A 22,208-nucleotide genomic window follows, 5' to 3' on the forward strand; every position below is an offset into this window, starting at 1 on the left:
TGAAGAATGACATTTTAAAAATTTTTCTTTTTAATTAATTGTTCTTTGTGTCTTTTACATCATGCATCTTGATCTCATTCATTTTCTGTCTCTTTGTTTCCACCGTCTGTCCTTTCACCCTGCCTCATCCCTCAGATAAAATTTAAGAGAGAAAAGAAAAAAAAAAAAGGCGGTATGAGTCTTGTCATGGAAGCTGTATTGTGACATAGTGAGGCATGCAGTAAGCCCTTTTGCCCACATATTGTTACCTGCAATTATTCATTGCAGGAAGTCATTGATCTGGTTCAAGGCCTCTGGTTTCTGCTACACTTTAGATGATGCTGGGCCCTCACAGGAACTCTTCTTAGTTATCCTGCTGCTTCCCAGTGTGGTGGAAATCCTGCAGCTTTGTTTCTGCAGGAACAGTTCCTTCATGTGCTTCAGGAGAACACAGATTGGGTGGATACTGGGATGGGCCAACCAATAACCCTGGTTCTGGGCATGGGTAGTTGCAAAGTTGGTCAGCCTGCCATCTCTCCCTTGTTCTCTCTTGCATTGCCTTGGCAAGTTCACCCTTTGGAGCTATGAGCAAGGGAGGAGGCCAGTTTTCCTACTATCATGTCCTCAGGGTTAGATCTCCCACAGCTACACCTTCAGGACCAGTTCTACTGTGCTAACCAGGCATGGCATAGGGTCCACTCTTCCAAGTGTTGCAGCACAGGAGGGGCAGGACTAGCTTTCCCACTCTTATGAGCTCAGAGTCAGCTCCCCCAACCCTTCAGGGATTAAAGGGCAGAGGGAGGCATCTCTCTCCTGGCCATGTTGCCTCATGACAGTTGAGTAATGGGCATGCTCTTCCATGCTCACAATATCATGCTGGCTCCCTCACATCTCTGCCAATGGAGTTGGCTCTATTGTGCTTCCCATAATAGGTGCAGGGCCTGCTCTCCCTAGTGTTGCAGCTGGTGGCAGGCAGCGACAGCTCTCCTGCCCTTCTGACCTCAGGGCCAGCTCTCCCACCTGCCTCAGTCATTGATGGGCTGGGGAGGGTGTCTTTCCCAAGAATGACACTTTTTTAATGATGGAAACTGTATAAAAACTTTAGATCCAGTTATTTAAAACATATACCACAGACATATTAAACTAAGTGGGTTAGAAATGGATGAGTTTTAGGATAAATTCAAAGTGGGTATTATGTGTAACAGAAAGTATTTTCCAAGGATGAATTTGCCTCACAGTATGTGACCCACTTGGTCCAGGGAGGCTGTAAAGCCAATATCACTAGACCATATTTCCAGACAGCTTGCTTTTTCAGATAGTCTATGTATATCTATTCTTCCTTCTTGATTGTGCTTTTTCTGCATTTACCTCCTTTTATAGATGGATTCCATTTCATGTTTTTCTATAATAGCCATGGCTTCTCTTGAGTAATAAAGCCAGTTGACAAAAGAAGGAATAAAACTAGGCTTTGACAAGACTGCTAGGCATCGAGTGCAAATTTGCTTTGCAGAAATTCTTTTATTATGTAGAACCATCTGGAATCCCACAGTCCAGGGATGAGGCTGACTTTGCAACTGTGTGGTTGATTAACCTGCAAAAATGTACATGCCTAGAAAATGTCAGGACAAATAGTTGCCCTATGCTCAAAGGCCTCACACTTCCCCTGTGCCTTGCTTTCCTCCTGCAGGCTCTTTGGAAGATACACCTTTACACTTTAATAAAGAAGTAACTCAGACAATTTTATAGGGCATTCAGGTTTGCATCATGGGAAAACTTATGAAGCCAGATATTCAAGTTCTGCTGTTTTCTCTTTGCCTCATGGCTCTGAAACCATATGAAATGGAGTCATTTTAAAAGTATTGTTTCTTTTTGTTTTTAATTTTTTAAGGATGTCATGTAGTTTTATTTGAAACCAGTGAATAAGACGCTTGAAAATCACCACACAAAGGAAAGCTGGAAACAGTCATTAAAAGACAAACTTACTCGCCATATTAAAAGTGTGGTGCTTCAAGGAGCTTTAAGCAAGTGATGACCATTTCTTACACTTGAAACACTTTCTCTGGTGACACTGGAGAGAAGTCGGAGTTGAAGCAGTGTAAGGCTACAGATCAGAAAACTAGTGACGCAACACTACCGCAATCTGGGAAGGAATGAACTACACAACAGTCAAAGGAACACTGGGGAGGCAGGCAAAAGGGTGCTAGAAAGTTGGGGTACAATCTGGGATTTGAGTTTGGCAAACTGCGTGGGGGCTTGTCACATTCAAAGAAATAGAGGCAAACAAAGTACCAATATCCAGGTTAGAAGAAAATTCATCAATTTTAACTACTTAAATTCAAAATACACAGAGAATATCTGAACAGTAATGCCCATAGACAATGGTCTAAGTAGAATCAACACCTGCCTTGCTAATTTTGAACTTGACAAATTACTTTTGTAACAAAATACACCACTAATGTTTTGGAAGCTCTCACAAATTTATAGGAAACAGAGAAAGAAGGTCATTCTAAAGGGAACCAGCTGAGGGAGAGAAAAATTAGGTTGCTAGAAAGCAACTTAGAAAGAGAATAGAATGCTGGGTGTGGTGCCTTTAAATCTAGCACTCAGGAGGCAGAGGCAGGAGGATCTCTGTGAGTTCGAAGACAGTCTGATCTACAAAGTGAGTTGCAACCTTGTCAGGGCAACATAGCGAGACTTTGTCTCAAGGCAAAGTGAAAAAGGGAATAGAGATTCTGGAAAAACAAGGCATTTGGCTAAGTACTAGGACAACCTCAATCAAATCTGAGCTTTAATGTTTACTAATGTTTGATATTGCCCAACTTACCTACTTTCAGTCATCTCCTATGTAAAAATATGAGTGGTAACACATAATGGAAGTTTCTTGGGATAGGTTTTCAGATTGTGTACATAAAGGACCAACACAGTGCCTGTCCTTTTCTAAATATTCTATCTAAATCCAGACATCATGATTAGTTTGGTTTTTAAGTCTAATAGTTTGCTTCTTGAAGGATAACACACATGATTTTTTTCAAACTATGTGCTTGATGCTCACCACCCTGTAAAGCAAAGGCTGACAGGTGAGTAGAAGAGAGAGAAAAACAGGCAGTGAACAGACCGTCTTTGTTGCCACCATTTCCACTTCCAGTTTTCCTAGAACATGGTTTAGTTGAGATGGAGGGAGCAGAAGAACTATTACATTTCTGATGTGATCCAAAAGCATCGTGAATTCACATTGCTGCCCTTTATCTTTCTCCTTTATGAAACTGAAAGCATTGCCGTGCAGTGTGCTAAGGTTTTTCTTCCAGTAAGGGAGCATGACCAATCGTCCTTCCTCTGTGCATGGTGAGGTAGAAACCACTTCTAGCCTCCAACCTCCCCTATGCCAAGGGCTTCAGCTTCATTTTATATTGTGATAAGTTATGCATAACTTATAAATAGTTAGGAAAACATACCGCTACCAGAGAGGAGGCAAACTCCAACAAATGTAGCAGTCTGGGTGGAACTTAGGGGTTTAACTTAAGTGAAAAACAAAACAAAAAGAGACAGAAATATCTGGTCCCATTTACATGAGACCCCTGAGTGTTCAACTGCGTAGACAGAAAGTGGAAACATTAGCAGGGGCCCTGTGGAGAGAGGAACAGAAAGTACTTGACAGGGATAAAGTTTCAGTTTGAGGAGAGGAAGAAAGTTCCAAAGATGGTGGTAACAGCTATACAACAATGCAAATGGTCTTAAAGTCTCTGTTTCTTAAGAAGCAAATATACTGTTGGTGAATATGTAATGAGAAATTTATAAGGTGTTATATGGTCTATTCGCTTTGAATATTGTTTCTAACGTCTGAAATTTTAATCTTTTGAATAAGATACTCATTTTTATTCATCATACATTCTAATATCAAGCCAATAATTTGAAATTTGAAACTAAGTTGCTTATTCAGGAAATGCTCATTCTGTTTATAGATAAGAAACTGTTCTTTGCTCCACTTGTTTATAATTTAAAAATACCTATACTTACCAAAACAGTTATGTATTTCTGTTCCTAAAACTTGGCTCTATGTTGCATTGAACATTTAAGATAAAAGATGTAGAGAAAAAAGTTTCACAATCTGTTCTATCAAATTATAGGCTCAGCTATCAGTCTCATGATTATCCCATACAGGCAACTTCTCCTCCTCCTATGCCTCCTTCATTTTTGTATGTCCTTAAAAGTGATATGCTAACTTAGTGTTGTAACAACTTTGTCAATTAAGTAATTTTACAGTCTGTAATTCTATCAAAAGCTTTCCTAGTAGTTTAAACACTATTGCTTTTTTGAGCCCTTTCTGTTTGTTGAAAATTCCCATGTCAAGTAAACAGTGTATTTCACTCACTCCATCATTCACTGGTAATCCTGTTCTATACAGAGAGGAAAAAGGAACTCTAGAAAAACCCATTTATTTTATGTAATATAGATGATAAAGTGCTTATCAAGATTTTTATTAAAATAGAAACTCACCATGAATGTTTGCTTGCAATGCTGACAGTACGCTCACAACTGTTGGTTCCAAAAGCATTGTGAAGAATTTTAATGATCTGCATTGAAAGAAAGGCATTAGCATTAACTAAAGGTGGTGAAAATCTCTAGTTCTAATTTGCAAACTCCGTTTTTGTTTTTTTTTTCTTGTTTTTATCACTTCCTATCTTACACTGGATTCTGTTACATGGATGGGTATAGTATAGTCTTCTGTGAAGAAGGTGAAACTGATTGGTTACTCACAACATAAAATGAAATAAATTGACTGAAAATCAAGCTATCACTAACAAAAGTGTATTCAACATATTTTTAAGGAAAAGAGAAAATGGAAACTATTTATTAATATGCTAGTATTAGGATTCTAATTTTCCCAGATTGTAAGAAGGGAAAAACTCTCAGAAATTCTTCTCACTGGCAGCAGAGTGGTAAACAACAACAACAAAGCTAGAAAGTCACGGAGCAGAGAGAGTTGAGATCAGGGTACTTAAGTCAAATGCCCAGGGAAAGAAAACCCTACTACAGCTGCATCCCACCTAAAAGGAATTCACTCCATCCAAAGAACAACCTGAGAAAACTGCTCAGAATCACTCCTGCTACTGTCGTAAAGATATTTGATGGCAATTAAAAGTGATAATGCCCATATGTTTAGAATTCATGGTTTTCTTCCTACTGAAGATGTGCCTCAAAACTGTGAGGTCATGACAGAATAAAGTAAAATTTAGAAGTCCACTTTGATCTATATGCATGAAAGTGGAAGACAGTATTACTTCCAGAAGCCTTCTACCTTTTCTCACTGGTTTCCACAGGGACAAAGATCAGTAGTTGAAGCAGCTCCTGGCTTGTGCTAGGGACCTCTAGTCTTCAATTGAGTTCTTGTTTCCCCCACAGTGAAATTTGTCATTGCTGCTGTCATCGAAGTGAATGTGAAGAAATCCCAAAGCATTTCACCGGTGTCTGCTTCTAACAATAAACTCCTAGATGGGCACCAACTTGACTTCTCTATGTTGGATGGTAGAAGGAAATGCTGTCTTCAGCAATAGGGTTTTGCCATCAGGTTGTGAAACGCAACCAATAAATAGCCTTGGCAATAGCCTGTGATATTTGGCGCAACCCAAGGAATCAATAAGATGTAGCTGTCACTCATTTCTGGCTCTGGAGGTTTTACTTGGTAGTATAAGATGTCTAGTACTGGCATTGTCTGCCCCACTATATGGTGACTCCATTTTTAGATTCTTTCCATATATGCATGCATTTTAGAAAGCTTCTCCAATTGTACGTTTCCATGTCCTTTTTCAGAAGGCCCACACTTAATCAAGAAGCTGTTTGCAATTGCTTACCCACTGTCAAAGGGAAAAGTCAGTTTTCTCTACCGGAGTGTCACTTGGTATATCAACTACACTTGAGGGCAGACTCCATACCCAGAAGTAGTTGGCAAATGCTAAATGCTCTTTTGTGGGCATTTTGTTTATTATTATTATTATTATTATTATTATTATTATTATTATTATTGGCTTATTTATTGGTTTGTTTTGATTTTATTTTATTGTGTATATGTCTTTTTGAGAGAGGGGGGAGGATGAGAGAGAGAGAAAGAAAGAGGTAGAGGGAGAGTGAGGAAGAGAAAGAAAAAGAAAGGAGTGTGTGTGTAGAGTTGTGTTGGTGGGCAGGCAGGGAGGAACTAGGAGTTGGGGAAGGAGTAAAACATGACCAACTCATATTGCAGGATAATTCTTTTGCTAAAGAAAACAGGAATGCCCTCAATAATCCCAGCCACCATGCATGTATGATGCCAACACAGAAAGAATAACCACAGAGCTACAGAGCCTTACAGAATACCACAGAAAACCCTGACCCGAGGCACTTCCTCAGTTCCAGCATCCCCCCAACCCCTTCTTTCTCTTGGTTTTCAAGATTGGCATCACATGATCAGCTCTACATTTCTCACAAACAGATTAGGACCTCTAAAATATTAAACATAGTGTTGCTTGTAGACTAATTCAGTTATGTCAGCGCTTGTCTTCAGTTGTCCAGTCACCTCATGATTCTAATATATACCGTTCATATTGGACCAGAAATAAAATATTTTTGATACTTAATTTTTAAAATATTATATTTTAAAACTAACTATATAACATTTTATACTGCCAGGTTTGATTTTTGAAGGAAGTTGTAGTTTATAGGTAGTGAAAATATGGCCTTTCCCATTTAATATAAATAAATATTTGCTATTATTTACCTCAGAAATAAGTATTTTATTCATTTCTAAAATGTTGTGTATTTAAAACCATGATAATATTGACATTGATAGAATTTTGTTTGAATTTATATTTTCATTCATAATTATTTTATAAAGTGATCAATAATTTTAAAGGATCTTGATTCCATTTACTTGAATAAGAATAGACAATACTATGTACAATAAAGATCCATGTTATATCATTAAACAATAGCAAATACTAAATATTACTCTGGGGAAAAAACTATCATTCAAAGATCGAAGATAATGTACTACCAAGAAAAGTAAGTATAGTGCTGGAGTAGTAGGGATTCTGTAGGTGAAGGGACTGCTTGATATCTAAAGAATTTGTTACCATTAAAAATGTATAAGTTTATTAGCATTAAAATTATAAAACTACTCTATAAGACTTACAGGAAATATCCTATCATTTAAAAATGATTTCATTTTTCAAAGACTTCAATGGAGATATTTTGAAGCACTTAGGATTCATCAAAGTGTAGCATTTTTAAAATGGAAAATAGCCTTCAGTAATATGCCTTTCCATAAAATGGTGGCTATTGTGGAGGACCTAATATGATTTGGCAAGAAGTGCCTCGTGTGCTTCAATCAAGAACTGATTTAATCTCATTACAAAAACTATAATGGTTTTATTGAACTCCTATCTAGTGTCTACTTGGTCTAGTCATGTGGGCAGAAAATTACTTCCTTTTTGTTCTTTTTAACTTAAGATGTTTTTGAAAAGGAAATTAAAGTTATCAAGATAATGTAGTTGAAGTTAAGAAGAAAACTTTGAAGTTGGAAGTAGTATAGTTGGAGGAAAGTCATTCTGGCTTCCATGGGGTGCATAGATGCCTTGTATTTATTACAGTGCAGCCACCCTCCATCCAGATAGAGGCAAATAGCATTTGTTTCATATTTTCTGTGAAATCACCATCAAACTACCCTTCTTTCCAAAATAATTCATATGTTACTAACATCTCACCCAAGTTCAACAGACCTCTTTGAGAAGTGGCAATCTAAAACTTTGTAAAAAATAAGCTTTGCTTCTGTACCTTTGTATTCTAAATTGTAAGAATGACATTTACTGGTAATTATCATGATGCTCATGGAGTTAAAATGGTTTGTGAATACAGGGCAAAGGCACTAGTACTACCCGGGAGAGGAGATTTAAGCTTTCCTTGGGAGTATTCTCTAGTTATTCTCAATAATGCAGAGAGGAAGATTTCCAGAATAGAAGGGGTCCCAGTGAGCTTGGCTGAGTCTTCACTCAAGGCTTCAATTATCAGGATTGGCTCCCCAAGCTTGTAATGTCAATTATAATACCTGCGTGGTCTCTAGGAAAAAAAAAAATGTTTACTAGGTGGAAAGACTTGAAGTTTTCCTAGATATAATACGCATATTAGTTTTATATCTTAGGATATGTAGCCCTCATACCTGAAATCACTAGTTTGTGGTAAAATTGAATCCATGTCTCAAATCCTACTTTTTAGAAACTCAGCAATTTTCACACATGTGAAACTAGGGCCATGTCCCCAAGGACAACCACTTCCTTTTTGAACATGTTTTTTAAATTTTCCTTGAGTATTGCTTGTTTGATTTACTGTCTTGTTTTGGTTTGGCTTCCTTAAGGGGACTCTGCATGTATTTTGGGTTGATCATAAGCTCACAGTTCTCCTGTTTCTGTCTCTGTAGTACTTGGCTTCTAATAGGGAACTTGAACTGGAACTTGCCTGTCTTAATTACTGGGACTAGGTTCTTATTATTTGTACTTGGATATACTGATTCTTAACAAGAACCTTACCTCTTTACCTGGAATGTTTGTCATTTTGCAATGTATTTACTTGTTTTTTATTATTCAGTCACTGGAACACAATTATATATATTTACATTTTATTTATGTACACACATATACAATCATACACACACACACACACACACACACACACACACACACAAATACACACACTAATAGATTCCCAAGAACTGTATAGAAGCTAGAGTATTGAGTGTTTTATCTATCTTCCTAAAAATGGTGTTCCTGAAGACTAACCCATAAACAACAATGAGTGAATCTGTCTCTGTTCAGGTTCTGTCTTCTCTTAAAGACTTAGGAGAGTGTAATATGCAATCATTTTCAACTGTCACAGAACTGTTCCATGTTCTAACAGACCAGACACTGTTCTTCTTTTCATCAAGATGATATAAAATGGATTTGGGAATCAAATTCAGGCATGGTAGAGTTGTCACCAAAGCATCTTGTACCCAGGACAGGACCTATTTCAACAAACTGCATCCCTCTGCTCCTGCTCAGTTACACCTTTTAGATCGGAGAGAACACAAATAAATCCAAACACTTGAAAGAGGTAGCAGAAGACAGCTTATGCAGCTACTAGAACAGTTCCAAATGATCATAGGACCCTTCCCCATTTTTGTAATGAACTCTTTCTGAATGTGGATTAGACCTGGAAACTCATTTTTTGACAAAAGCAATATTTTTAAAATGCTGAAGTGTTTCTGATAAGGCTAAATATATAATTACCTAGAATCACACTGTTGACTGTTAATCCAAAGGCATGAGACCTTAGGATTGCATGATATCTGGTACTCAGATGTTTTAGCAGCTTTGTTTACCATTGTCAAAACTGGCCTAAGGGTCTGAGGCATGACTCAGCAAAATTCCTGCTGGAAAAATCATAAAGATGGAGTTTGGATCCTCACTATCCATGTCAAAGTCAGTGTTGGTGACATGTAACTGTGATAGTAGTCTCATTGCTGAGGAGATGGTGTAGCCAATCAACAAGCTCTAGAAGCAGTGAAGAGCTGTGTCTCAAAAGGTACAATGGAGAAATGATAAGGATAGATCCTAAATATTGATGTCTGGTCTCCACACAAAGATGCACTCATGTGTATGTACAACCACATGTCTATGTCTACACACATATATACCGTATGACATACAGACATAAAAAGAAAAAATGAGCATGGACATTATATTTTTCAATAACTAGATACTTATACTAACACATATCTATCAGAGATGACAACTCATGACACACAGGGAGTAACTTCTTGTGTAGATTATATCTCAGGAGGATCTTTAAGTAATTATTCTGAGTGGAAAAGTTAAACTAAAAGTTAACATTAAGTAACAGTGGGTTACTCAATGCATGCAGTATTTTAAAGTGACAAATTACAGAACTTGAGAAAAGGCTTAATAGTTGGCAGTGTTAGGTATAGAGAATGTAGAGTATACATAGGAAAAGACTAGGAGAAAAACAAGTATGCTGGAATAAGCCAATATAAGATAAATTTGTTGCTGGAACAGTTCAAAAATCTTAGCACAAGGAGTAGACCCATGAATTTACACAGGTGGTAAAGCTGTAAGTAATTAAAAACACACACATTAGATGGAGCAACAAATAATGGTAGAAATTGAAAAAAAAAAAAACCCTAATAGGATATATATCAATATCTTCAGTCCATTGTACTATAGCTTCACAAGAAATATGTATTCTCTATATTATTCCCTTTAATTACATGTGCTTTTTATATCTTGATAAGAACATCAGTAAAATAAAAACATAAACAGATAGGGTATAATTTCTTCCCCTACTGTCTTCTATCCTTTCCTCCCCTCCATTTCCTATACCTTCTCTGGGAAGTCAGATGCTGGACCATGAGTAGCCCTATGTCAAGGCCTATACATTGATGTCTCCAGCCAACAAGAATATGAGTACAGTCATCTATGACCTTAGAAATGCCAACTAGAATGGCCCTAGCTATAGCACAGATCATGTACAGCAACATGGCCTCTGGTGGAAGCAAGGACCATGGATGTTTTTCACAGAGGCATAATCCAGAAAGTGAACCATTCTCCATCTCAGGCATCCTGCCATTGCTCAAAGTCAGGGCAATCTTGGAGCTAGGCAGCATGTTTGGAAGCAGAGCCTTCACAAGCTCTGGAGGCTGCTGCTTGCTCCCTATCCTCCCAGGCCTTAGGTTTTATGAAGAGGTTCAATCCTGGAGCCACATTGATTTATGTAGCCTGTGATGCCACGTGAGGCCATGTTGTTATCTGTGATCTCTTCTGCTGCTGATGGCTAGGTTGCTGTCCCTGGTCCATGCTGCCACCAGAGGCCACATTAATGTGGGTGCCATGTGCTTCCAATGAGGGCCATGTTGGTATTTATGGTCCATGGGGCTACCAGAACTGTGTTGATCTCAGTGGTTCATGCTGCCACTGGAGACCATGTTGATGCCTAGGATCAGGACTGTCACCAGAGTCCATATTGATGTCTGTGATCTGTGCTACTGCCAGAGGCAATAGTGAGGTCCTTGGTTGTGCTTCCACTGGGGACAATGCTGAGGCCCATGATCTGTGCTGGGGCCAAGTTGATATCTGAGGTCTGTGCTGCAGCTAGAAGCTATGATGAGATCCACTGACCACGGAGTTCCTGCACCTGTGGGAAACCACGTGGAAGTCCATGATTGATGCTGCCGCTGGTTGTTGTGGGCAAGGAGTTTTCTGTTGCAGTGGTATCAATGACTCCAGATACATAATTGAGCATTAGAAAGGTTGAGATCTTCTGCAATAACTTCTCCCCCTTAAAAAATAAAATAGTCTACACAGGAAACCGTTGAGAACAGTGCTTAAAAATTGTGATAAAGATGCTGAAGTGTAGCTCTTCACAGTTGATAGCTTCTGGCATAGGATGGAAAAGGACTCAGTTATCTTTAAGGTGCTGACCACTGGGAGTTTGACCATGTTCCTCCAATGAGTACATGGGCAACACAAATTGCACCTGGTGCATATTTTTATTATTATATTTGTTGTGGTGGAGGCACAAGGGTGAGAGGGTGAACCTGAGGGGAATGTGAAGTGAGTGTGATCAGAGTGAATTGCATGTCCAAATATTCAATAAAAATATTATGTTGAAAAAAAAATTAAAAAAGGAAATGCCATCCTCAGCAGTTTGTGTCAGTCACACAGCTGAGCTTGGAAGCCAATCCTTCCCACGTAGAGAGGACAGTGTCTCACTGTGACTGAGAGAAGAACTGAACTACAGGATCCAGATGGGCCATGGCAGGATTCTCAACCTATAGCATCTTTGACACAGCAAAGAAGCACACAATTGACATGTTTACAACCTGAAAGAGTGGTTCTCAACCTTTCAAATGGTGCATTTAAAACAGTTCCTCAACTGTTGACCTCAACCATAACATTATTTTGTTGCTAATTTATAAATGTAATTTTACTACTGTTATTAATCATAATGTAAAATATTTAACACACAGAATATCTGATATGTGACCCCTGTGAGAGAGTTATTTAACCCCCAAAGGGATCATGACCCACAGGTTGAAAACTTCTACCTTATAACGTCTTTATTTAATTTGTTGCTGGATGAAGCATCTCATGGTGGCCTCACCCAACTATTTTTTATGGTCTCAATACAAACAAAAACTAACTACATTTCAACTCCATGGAATATCTGCTTATCTTCAGACTCACTGCAAGAACATTCCATCCTGCTCTAAGAAAGCAAGCTGCAGTTATGGATACATATGAATCATTCTTCCATTGGTTTTTGATTGATCAGTGAATGGATACTGGAAAATAGAAACCTGTGTAGTTAGATTCACATTTCTGACTTCCTTCCCATAGGTTCCAGTCAATAAGGCAATGGCTGTATCCATTGACAGAGGACCTGCCCTTTCCAAAGAAGATAGTGCCTCTTGACTCAGGGCTCTTGCTCTGAGGCTTTTCTCTTGCCACTTCCAGGAATGAACATAATCTATATCATTGTCAGCTGTCCATTGTGGTTTCCCTACACTCTAGCCAAACCTTTGCAATTAGACTTGGAAAATTATCCCACTGATAATATCCTCTCCTGTTTAGAGTTAATAGTTTCTTAAACTCATTTCCCCTTCTTTTCTTTCATATTATTTTTTTCTGCATTTAGAACCTTCCTTTCTACTAAGAGACCCATTTTCTCTCTTTGTTTTATGCAGATTACCTTGATGGTCTTTCTAATGTTAATTTAGCTTCTCTAATTTTCTTTCAGGACTCAAAACTGAGCACTTCAAAGGGGATAAGTTGAAAAGCAGAAATTGGTTAAACGTTTTGAAGAGTCGTTATTTTTGTCTAGGGTCACTTTGTAAGAGTGTATAGTTTTTATGCACCACAAAATATCTGGATAATAGGAGCAAACAAGACTGAAATCCAAATTAGGCCATGCTCCACATGCCAGAGCTTGGATTCAGGTACAAAACAGCCCTGTCCCATAAAAACAGAACTTGCACTTTCTTCTACATTCTTCTTTTGCTGAGGGCTAGGAGGACTCCCAGAGGGAAGTATCTGTAGCAAAGAAGGGCTTTATTATCTATGTATCTATGTGTCTATGTATCTATCTATCTATCTACATAATTAGCACATTTCTCCCTTCTCCTTTCTCCTTCCAAAAACCCTCCCATACAGCCCTCCCTTCTTTCCTTCAGATTCATGTCCCCTTTCTTTGACTAATTGTTATTGAATATATATATATATATATTACTCATATAACTTGTTCAGTCTGTAGAATGTTACTTTTATGCCTGTTTTCAGTGCTGATCATTTGACACTGGACAAGCAAGTGGTGTGCTCTTCCCAGGAAAGGAGCACCTCTCCTGCTCCCAGAATTCCTCAGTTTCCTATATTTCTTTGCATAGGGTTGAGGCTTTGTGAGCTTTAGCATAATGTCTAACAGCATTTGGTCTTATAACCAACAGATGAGTACAGTCTTCACTCATCATCAAGAGAATTTTTTGTAAGATGGAGACCACTACAGAAAACCTCAACAGAGATAAATGCATAGTTGTGGAATCCATTCCCAATGGATACAAATAGAACACTCTCCCATACCTAAGGCTCAGGGAACATTACAGTGATGGAGCAGAAAGATTCTAAGAGCCAGAAGATCAAGGAGTTTGTTATGAGAATGTGTCTCCTAATAACATTAGAATCTATAGACACTGTCTCACCAACATGACTACCCAAATGTGTGCTAAATAAGATGACACCAATGGAGATGCCAAGTAGACCTACTTTTTTTATAACTCCCACAGTATGCTCCCAAGGCTCTGGTTACATTACCATTATCGTTTCTGTTTTATCCAAATTAATGAACTAGAACAAGAACTTCAATTTTTGAATCAGAGTACTTGATGTTAAGTATAGGAAGCAAAGAAAGACATTTATGTTCTGAGTTGCAGAACCTTTCTGCTTCCCCTTGGCTAGCAAAGGTTCCTTTATTTGTAATAGTTCTATAACCATCATCTATGGTCTATCAGATTTCTGTAGCCTGTTGAATGGCAGCCAGTGTGACTGGGCTTCAACAAAAACATGAAATTAAGCCATAATGTGAGATATTTTTAAAGCTGATTTGGCACCTAGTAGTCAACAAACTCCAATGCACTTAGAGATTCTCTCAGCCAAATAATGCACCCTCATAATTTATCAGTCAAGCAAATTTAAATGGAAATGACAAGCACATACACAGTATAAGTATGAACATGGAATGCCATCTTTTCACTAGACCTTTAGTGAAGCACATGAAACAATGATAGTCATTTTTAGAAAGGCATGGAATGTAGCAATAGTACTTCTAGAAGCTTCCTCATATGATGTCTCTCTCTCTCTCTCTCTCTCTCTCTCTCTCTCTCTCTCTCTTTTCAGGTTAGGCAACAAATACTGTGACACTCTCTGGCAATAGGTTTGTTTGAAATAAGAGAGTGATGATTCAATGCTGTATCCACATTTTTTTCTCACAAATTTTCTTAATATTGTTTCAATTTTTCAAACTATTATAGGTTTATATACCTAATTTCTTGGGGTTTTGCATGTGAGCCTCATTCTTATCAAAACTATACCTTGAAATTATCTCTGCTATGTCCTGATAAAATTATAATAAGAATATTGTGTTCTGGCATGAACATTATTATCTATTATATGAATTATTTAAAAGTTTTGCTTGTAAAGTAAGTAATGAAAATATATTCTTTTGATTTTGACATAATTAAAGTAACATTTTTTATTAAAACAAGTAAATATAGATGGGAAATGGGATAAGAATAGAGAACAAAATGTTTTTCATGTGTGACAGTATAATAAACTCCTTCAAAATATGGGGTTTTATCCTCCTAAGCTAAAGAAACATATTATCTCCATAAACAACTAGATTTTAAAATAGAACTATAGAGCAGATAGCACATAATTTTCTTTACATAAAACTTTTATGAAATTAATACATAAGTATATGCAAAAATTCTTTTCTCCATTTTTTTCCTAGGTGGACAATTAAAAAATGATCACTTACAATTGTTCTTGAGAGTTTAGTGACCAGAAAATTTACAAATGCTGTGACTGCCACAGAAACAGGAAATGCACAAACAGATTGAAGGAAACACTACAGGCAAAATTTACTCCTGTGAATATTGCAGAAAATTGAAATGCTTGCCTTAGTGAGAATTGAAAATGCTGCTGAAGTTTCTTTGTAAAACTCTCTGTGTACATACTTAGAATCATCTTATGACGTAGTGTTGTTGTATTTGGTGACCATATTTTACAATCCATTTGTACTCAATAGATCCAAGATGTCTTAAATGCTAAAACCTCATCTGTATTGTAAGAGTACATAAAATCTCACATAATGCTAAAAGTGTTAGAACATATATATTGAAATTTATTATCAATTCTCTCCTCACTGCTTCCTTCTTATATCAATACAATTGTCATACTGCTATTTAGTCTTCCTTTAATAAAATTATTTCATATTCTTACTGAGACACCACTAAGTAATTATCTAATTACTGTTTTCTTGACAGCATGACTGGACTTGGAATTATATGATTTAAATGAACTTAAGGTACATTTGTAAAGGATAGTAAATGAATATGTACTCTGTTCACTGAGTATTGTTTTAGGTCTTATGAAGAACTGATAAACAGAGATGAGTAATAATTAAATGAAGAAGGCACCTATACCAATATGCTGAATACTGATATTATAGTAATACTAAGTGACATATTCAAAATGTTCCAATAGACAGATACACGCTGAAAGCATGAACTAAATAATCATTTTAAATAGATTTCTTTGAGGTTTTTGTTTTGTTGATTTTAGTTTTTGCCATGTAACAACTTTATTTTTTTCTAAATTATTTTTTTTTCATATTTTGGAAAGCATGGAACAGGGAGGAGAACCATGAGATAAAATAGATGTCTTTGAAAGGTTATACTTTTTAAAAAAGTAATCTTTCTACCTCTTCTTCTATACAATACCTGGGACTTGAAGAAGGGATATGATGCAGACATTCTATTTAGGGCTGAAAGATGTTAAGAGGTAGTGGACCCCTTCAAGGAAGCAGTGTTTTGTCAACATACCAGGGCAGATACAATATGAGCTCACAGAGACTGTGACAGTGTACAGGACATGCACAAGCTTAAACCAGACAAAATACCAGTGCAGACGTAGGGAATTGGACCTCTTCTACCACTAGCTAAGAAGCTATCCCCAATTGATAGTTGCTGGGAGAGGGAAAATCAGTTTTTTCCAGTGGAGTGCCTGGGTATATCAACCACACTCTAAGGCAGGGCACATGCTTAGGAGTATTTGACCAATAAAAAAAAATGGGTTCAACTTTTATTTTTGTATTTCTTTCTCTTTTTTTAATTGAGAGAGAAAGAGAGAGAGAGAGAGAGAGAGAGAGAGAGAGAGAGAGAGAGAGAACATGAAATTTGGTGGGTAAGGAGGTAGGGAGAATCTAGAAGTACTTGGAGAAGGGAAAATAAAGCAATCAAAATATGTTATACACAACTCTTAAAGAATAAATAAAAGCATTAAGATGTATCTGCTTATTCATATGTCCTTTGCTGCTGTTTTTGGAGGATGGAGGAAATCATAGATAATTCTCCTTGGATATTATTTTCCTTTCCTATTCTAATAGTGACTTCATTCTCTCATTGCTATTTTCAGTTTTCATGCTTACAGATGACCTTACTGTAAATATCTCTGTCAAGTACATTTCGCTAACACCTGTTACAAAACGCTACAGGCTTCCACGCACATGTGATACCATATTGGAATGATCCAGTTCATTTGACATAATGCAAATAGGTAGAGTGAATGTTGCCTAACATATTTAAGGGGCAGTATATTTTGACCAAGAGAGACTTTGAGAAGATTTTTGATGGCATAGTGCATAAATATTCTTTCAGAATACTTATTACTGAAGTAAACAAGCAAAAGAGACAGCACTAGCATCCAGGTGCTTTTTAAAAATAATGTAAAACATATGACAAAAGGTGGATAATTAAATCAGAATTTACACAAAGCCATTATACTTATGTCCATAAATATAAATATAATTTTAAATAATATTAATTTTTAGTTAATTAAACATTTCATGAATGGATTTTTGCAACACACACTTCCACACATCAATCAGTTAATTAATTGACTTTTTGTTTGTGGGAGTGCTCAGGTGGCATTGTGCATTTGTGAGGGTCTTCCTTCACCATGTCAGTTCTGAGGATTAGGTTTAGAATTAAGCACTTCTCACCGGCCCCTGAGGGAGTCTGAAACTTTATATTTTTAAGCAGATAAAATGAAAAAAATGGAAGCTATTCTGGGGAGCAGGGCTTTCCTCTTGAATCATGTTCTATTTGTTGAGGATTCAGGAAACACTTAGCCTCATCTATCAATACAGAACTGATAAAAAAAAAAGTATATGCTATTGATTTCACAATCATTATTGGATCAGTATAATATAGAATAAAAGTATTAACTATATGACTTCATTTATTTATTTGAAAAGGTGTCTTACTACCTAATATGTACAACATCTTTGTGCTTGGTTTATTCAGTTATGACTTAAATTACCCAGGTCCTAACCTGTCTTAAAAGAACTTTTATCCCTCCCTGTCGCAGGGAGAGCAATGAAAAAGATATCTTGACAGAGTCTACCATTAAGGGGATGGGAGAAAATCTGTAGCTAGGGAAAACCTCAGGAACTCACAAGATTGTCCCCAGCTAAAATTCATAGCAATGGTGGAGAGGGTGCTTGAACTAGCCTTCTTCCCCTGAACTCAGATTGCTGTCTACCCTAATTGTCATCATAGAACCTACATCCAGTGACTGATGGAAGCAAATGCAGAGACCCACAGCCAAGCACTTGGCCAAGATCCTGGAGTTCAATTGAAGAGAGGAAGTAAGGATTATGATAGCAAGAAGGGGTCAGAATCATGATGGGAAAAACCACAGAAAGAGCTGACCCAAGCAAATGGGAGCTCATCGACTCTGAACTAACAGCTGAGCATCCTGCATGGGACTGAACTAGGCTCTCTCAATGTGTGTGAAGGTTGTGTGGCTTGATGTGTTTGTGGGTCCCCTGGAGATGGGACCAGGACTTATCCTGAGCACACAAACTGGCTATTTTAGGCCCCATTCCCTCTGGTGTGATGCCTTGCTTAGATTTGATGCAGGAGGGAGGGGCTAGGTCTGCCCCTAACATGGTATAACAGCCTCTGTTTACTACCCAAGGGAGGCTTTACCTTCTATAAGGAGAGGATGAGGGTGGGATGGGGTAAGTGGAGGGGAACAGGAGTTGGTATACAAAAGGAAAGAAAATCTTTTTAATAAAAAGTTATTTTTATTAAAGAAAATTTATTATATATAAAGCACTTTTATCACAAATACACACACAAATACACACATTGCTCAGATACACACATCATCATGAAAATATTTTCTGCTAATTCAACCACAAGGTGGTCTAAAAGAGAACACAGTTACTACTTGACAATACAAATTAAAAGACAAAGTCTGAAACTTCAAATAATAATTTTTCCTAAATATTGCTTCTTGTTGAGAGTAGTGTGTGTATGTCCAGGAGACAGAGAAGGTGGTTAGGACCCTAACACTAGGTGCAGGTGGGCTGAGGAGCAGGCACTACAGATTAGATTTTGGAGTGCACCAATGTCTATTTTACTGCAAAGCACTCAGGTACTTATCAAGCACAATATCTCTTTCAGGTACACACTGATGATAATGGTCACCATCCTTGTTACATATTACATGACAAACAGATACTTCATCATGAGTACTGTGTGTTTTCTGAGTGTGACACTGTGATTTTCTGTCTGTGTAAAATACTGATTATTGGGTTAACAGCACATTAAGTTCTTGCTTTGTATATGAGTAGTTTTATTACTGTTATTTTTATGATTATCATTTTGTTTAGAACATGCTGGCTTTCACTTGTGTTTCTAAAACTTATCCCTTATTTTATAGCCTCTTGTTTTCAATTGCTAATTTAAAAAAATCCACTGACTATAGTTTTATAAAATTCCCATCTCTGTGAATTATTGCTTAAATGATAGCTTTCTCATCTCAAAAGCTTCTTAGTTTTCTGTTTTCAAGACTCACTCCAAGTAGATGCTTCTTACCTAATTACTTTCTAATATATGTGTCTTGCTATCAAATAATTATCAAGAAAAGCAATATGCTTGGGAAGTGAATGACTCCACTGTAATATGCTGTGTTCCCAGAGCATAGCTGGTCTTAGTTCCTTAGCCTTTAAGACTTAGTGAAATGCAAGCATAAACATAATACACATCAAATAACAAATTGCAGAGGAAAGAACATAATAATATTGGATTCCTAAGCTGCATTGCTGTACTTGTTTATACACAGGGCTTAGGCTTGATTAGGTGACAGAGAATGATGCAAATGGCATAACAAATCTCTATTAATTGGGAAAGATTTCCCCAAGGATGCAGATTTTAAATTCTCTTCTAAAGGAGTTGAGTCTAGCAGGATGCTAAGAAAGGGATTCTTGAAAGTATGACACCTTGTTTCCATAAAGGGATAAGGAGAGATTAGGAATGACGGAAGGGAGATGCATCTATTGGGAAACAGTGAAGTCCACACTCAGGAATTTTATATGAACACGTGACCATATCATGTCTGAAGACCTGGATGACCACTGTGATAATGACATTAGATACAAAGAGTAATTTAAAACAGAAAGCCTGCTGAGATGGAAAGTGACTAGGGGATGTGAGGGGGTCTTAATCATGGTGATGATGATGGTGATAAATCCTACACATACCTATTTATCAGATAGACAGGCTACAGTATGTATAACTCTCTAATGACTTTTTATTTGTTTGTTTCAAATTCTTTCATAACCCTGTGCTTAAGACATTTTGAAGAATAAAGATATGTGTATAGTTGTGCCAAAGATATATAAATATGGAATGGAAGGAGAAGTTGAATCCAACAGTTTGCTCTTCAATCTCAGGCTATTTTGGAGAGAAAGTAGCATTGATAAACACTATGACAGTGGTACCTGCTGTCTTTTTTAAAGGCTGATGATTATTTTTTCTTGTACAGTGGGATCATTTGTAACAGAAATTGCTACAATGTTATAATCTTTAACTGGGGAAGGCCTTGTTATCCTTCTGGTCTTTAGGTCTTTCAAATTTGTCAATTTAGAAATTTGGAAACCCCCAAAGAAAAGAAAAAGCTATTTTAATTACTCTCTGAAAGAAACAAAATATTGGGCATTATAATAATTTTTTTTCTTTGGGAAGCTTTGGATATTTGAATAAGAGTTACAAACTTGCAACACAGACTGATGCAACACAGACAACATGATTTTATTAAACTCTGACAAAATCAGTTTGCGGAAATGAGACTGCATCATCCAACCAGGATTTGGGTTACAGTGACTATAATATGAGATTTGAGGTCAGGAGAGGCCAGAAAATATAACCTTATGGTCCTAAATATGTCGTCATGAGGAGTATATCATTAAAATGTGCTGAGAGTTAGAGCAAATATATGTTCCCTTGAAAACACATGTAGTTTTACTAGATGTGAGACTGCTATTGAGACTAGGAAAACAAACACTTCTTACCGAGAGCATTGCTTTGGTTTTGGTTCATGATCTTTATATAACTAACTGGCTATAGCTCCATTCGTTTATGAAGAAGGGGGTCTGCATGATTGGAATGGTTGTATAAAAAGATTTGCCATCTACTCTTCATGTGAACCACAATAACCTTGAACTGCTTGGTTGTGTGAGAAAGGTGCATGGTTTCTGGGCCCATTCTAAAAGAATGGGGCATCATACCTAGTTTGACACCAATAGTTGAACAAAAAAAGAAAAAGAAAAAGAAAAAAGAAAATGAAAAGAAAAAGTTCATGATCACAAAGTTAAAAGAGGCTGACTTGAATCCATAGGACATACATACATACATACAAGCAGCTTTGGTTATGACTACAATCCATTAAAATTGCTGAAGGGTGATTTGATGATTTGTAGAGAGGGCACGTTTTGTGCTATCTCCCTCTAGTCAAACCTTTACTGTATTCAGTAAATATCATCTGTACAGTCTAACAGACACTATCTGCAGTGATGTCCAACTGCAAATAATCCCCACCATCAGGTCACATCTTTACTAAATGAAGCCCTTGCTAGTGAAGCAAGTGTTTACATTATTGATACCAAATTAAATTTTTCTCTTATACTGAGAATTTGAAACTTCACTAATTCATTAACATGAAATGACCAAAATATTTTGCAAAACAAATTCTTGCAAATCTCAAATGTAATAGGCTGCCTTTTTAAAAAAATAAAATAAAAGATCGTTGTTCTGATAACTTTGAAAAAATTATACAAGTTTGAGGATGCTTGTGAGCTGATGGCAGCTTTCCCTTAGCTGCCATGAGTTTATTTCTGTCCTTCTCTTTTGGAACTCTGTACTGGTCATGACATAATCAGTTAGTAATTTATACTTTTGTTCATTGGCTCAAAAAATGCAGGCTTTGCTGATTATGGAGGCAATACTCAGGAGAAATGAAAAGAAATAGGAAAATAGCAGAACAAAAGACAATTCAAAAATCATATAAATGACAGGATTTTTAAAAAAATCTGGAATAAAAAAATCATCTTGTTGATACCATTTAAAGATACTTCTGTAATGAGTCATGGATGCTTGCATGTCCTTATGCACAAAGCTGTTTATTTCATACTGAAGTATGAGCTGTGGATGATTTTTCAAGTTTTTTTTTCCTTAGACATTTAGCAAAACCTGGTCACAAATAAGGCTTGGAGAAGAATATTTTTCATATTGGTGATTTAGACTGAATCTGAGGAAACAAAGAGTAATTTATAACTTTAATTTACTAAAAGCATGTGAATTGAATGCACTAGGCTCCAATAACTGCACTGTGATGCTTAACTCCAGCTGTATGTGTCTTTGTGAATGAGGTTCTCAAAAGGCAAATTTGCTTACATCGTTCCTTGCTGACACTGAGGTCACTGCTTTATGGGTTTGCTTTCATTTGTTCATCTGTAGTTATTTCTGACTTTGGTTGCTGCAAAAAAAAAAAGAAAAAGAAAAAAAAGAAAAGAAAAGAAAAAAGAAAAAAAAA

At 36.8% G+C, this 22,208-nt stretch overlaps 1 long non-coding RNA gene across 1 annotated transcript in view; it reads right to left on the reverse strand.

Annotated features, from left to right (window-relative positions):
• LOC118581142 overlaps positions 1 to 4,530 on the reverse strand; it is a 63,839-nt gene extending 59,309 nt beyond the window's left edge. The window contains exon 1 of the long non-coding RNA XR_004944664.1: positions 4,474 to 4,530. This is a non-coding gene — a long non-coding RNA (uncharacterized LOC118581142). The remainder of the gene's footprint in view (positions 1 to 4,473) is intronic.
• Between the last annotated feature and the right edge of the window lie 17,678 nt (positions 4,531 to 22,208).

Source organism: Onychomys torridus, chromosome 4 (genome assembly GCF_903995425.1).
Source record: "Onychomys torridus chromosome 4, mOncTor1.1, whole genome shotgun sequence".
NCBI classification, from domain to species: Eukaryota; Metazoa; Chordata; class Mammalia; order Rodentia; family Cricetidae; genus Onychomys; species Onychomys torridus.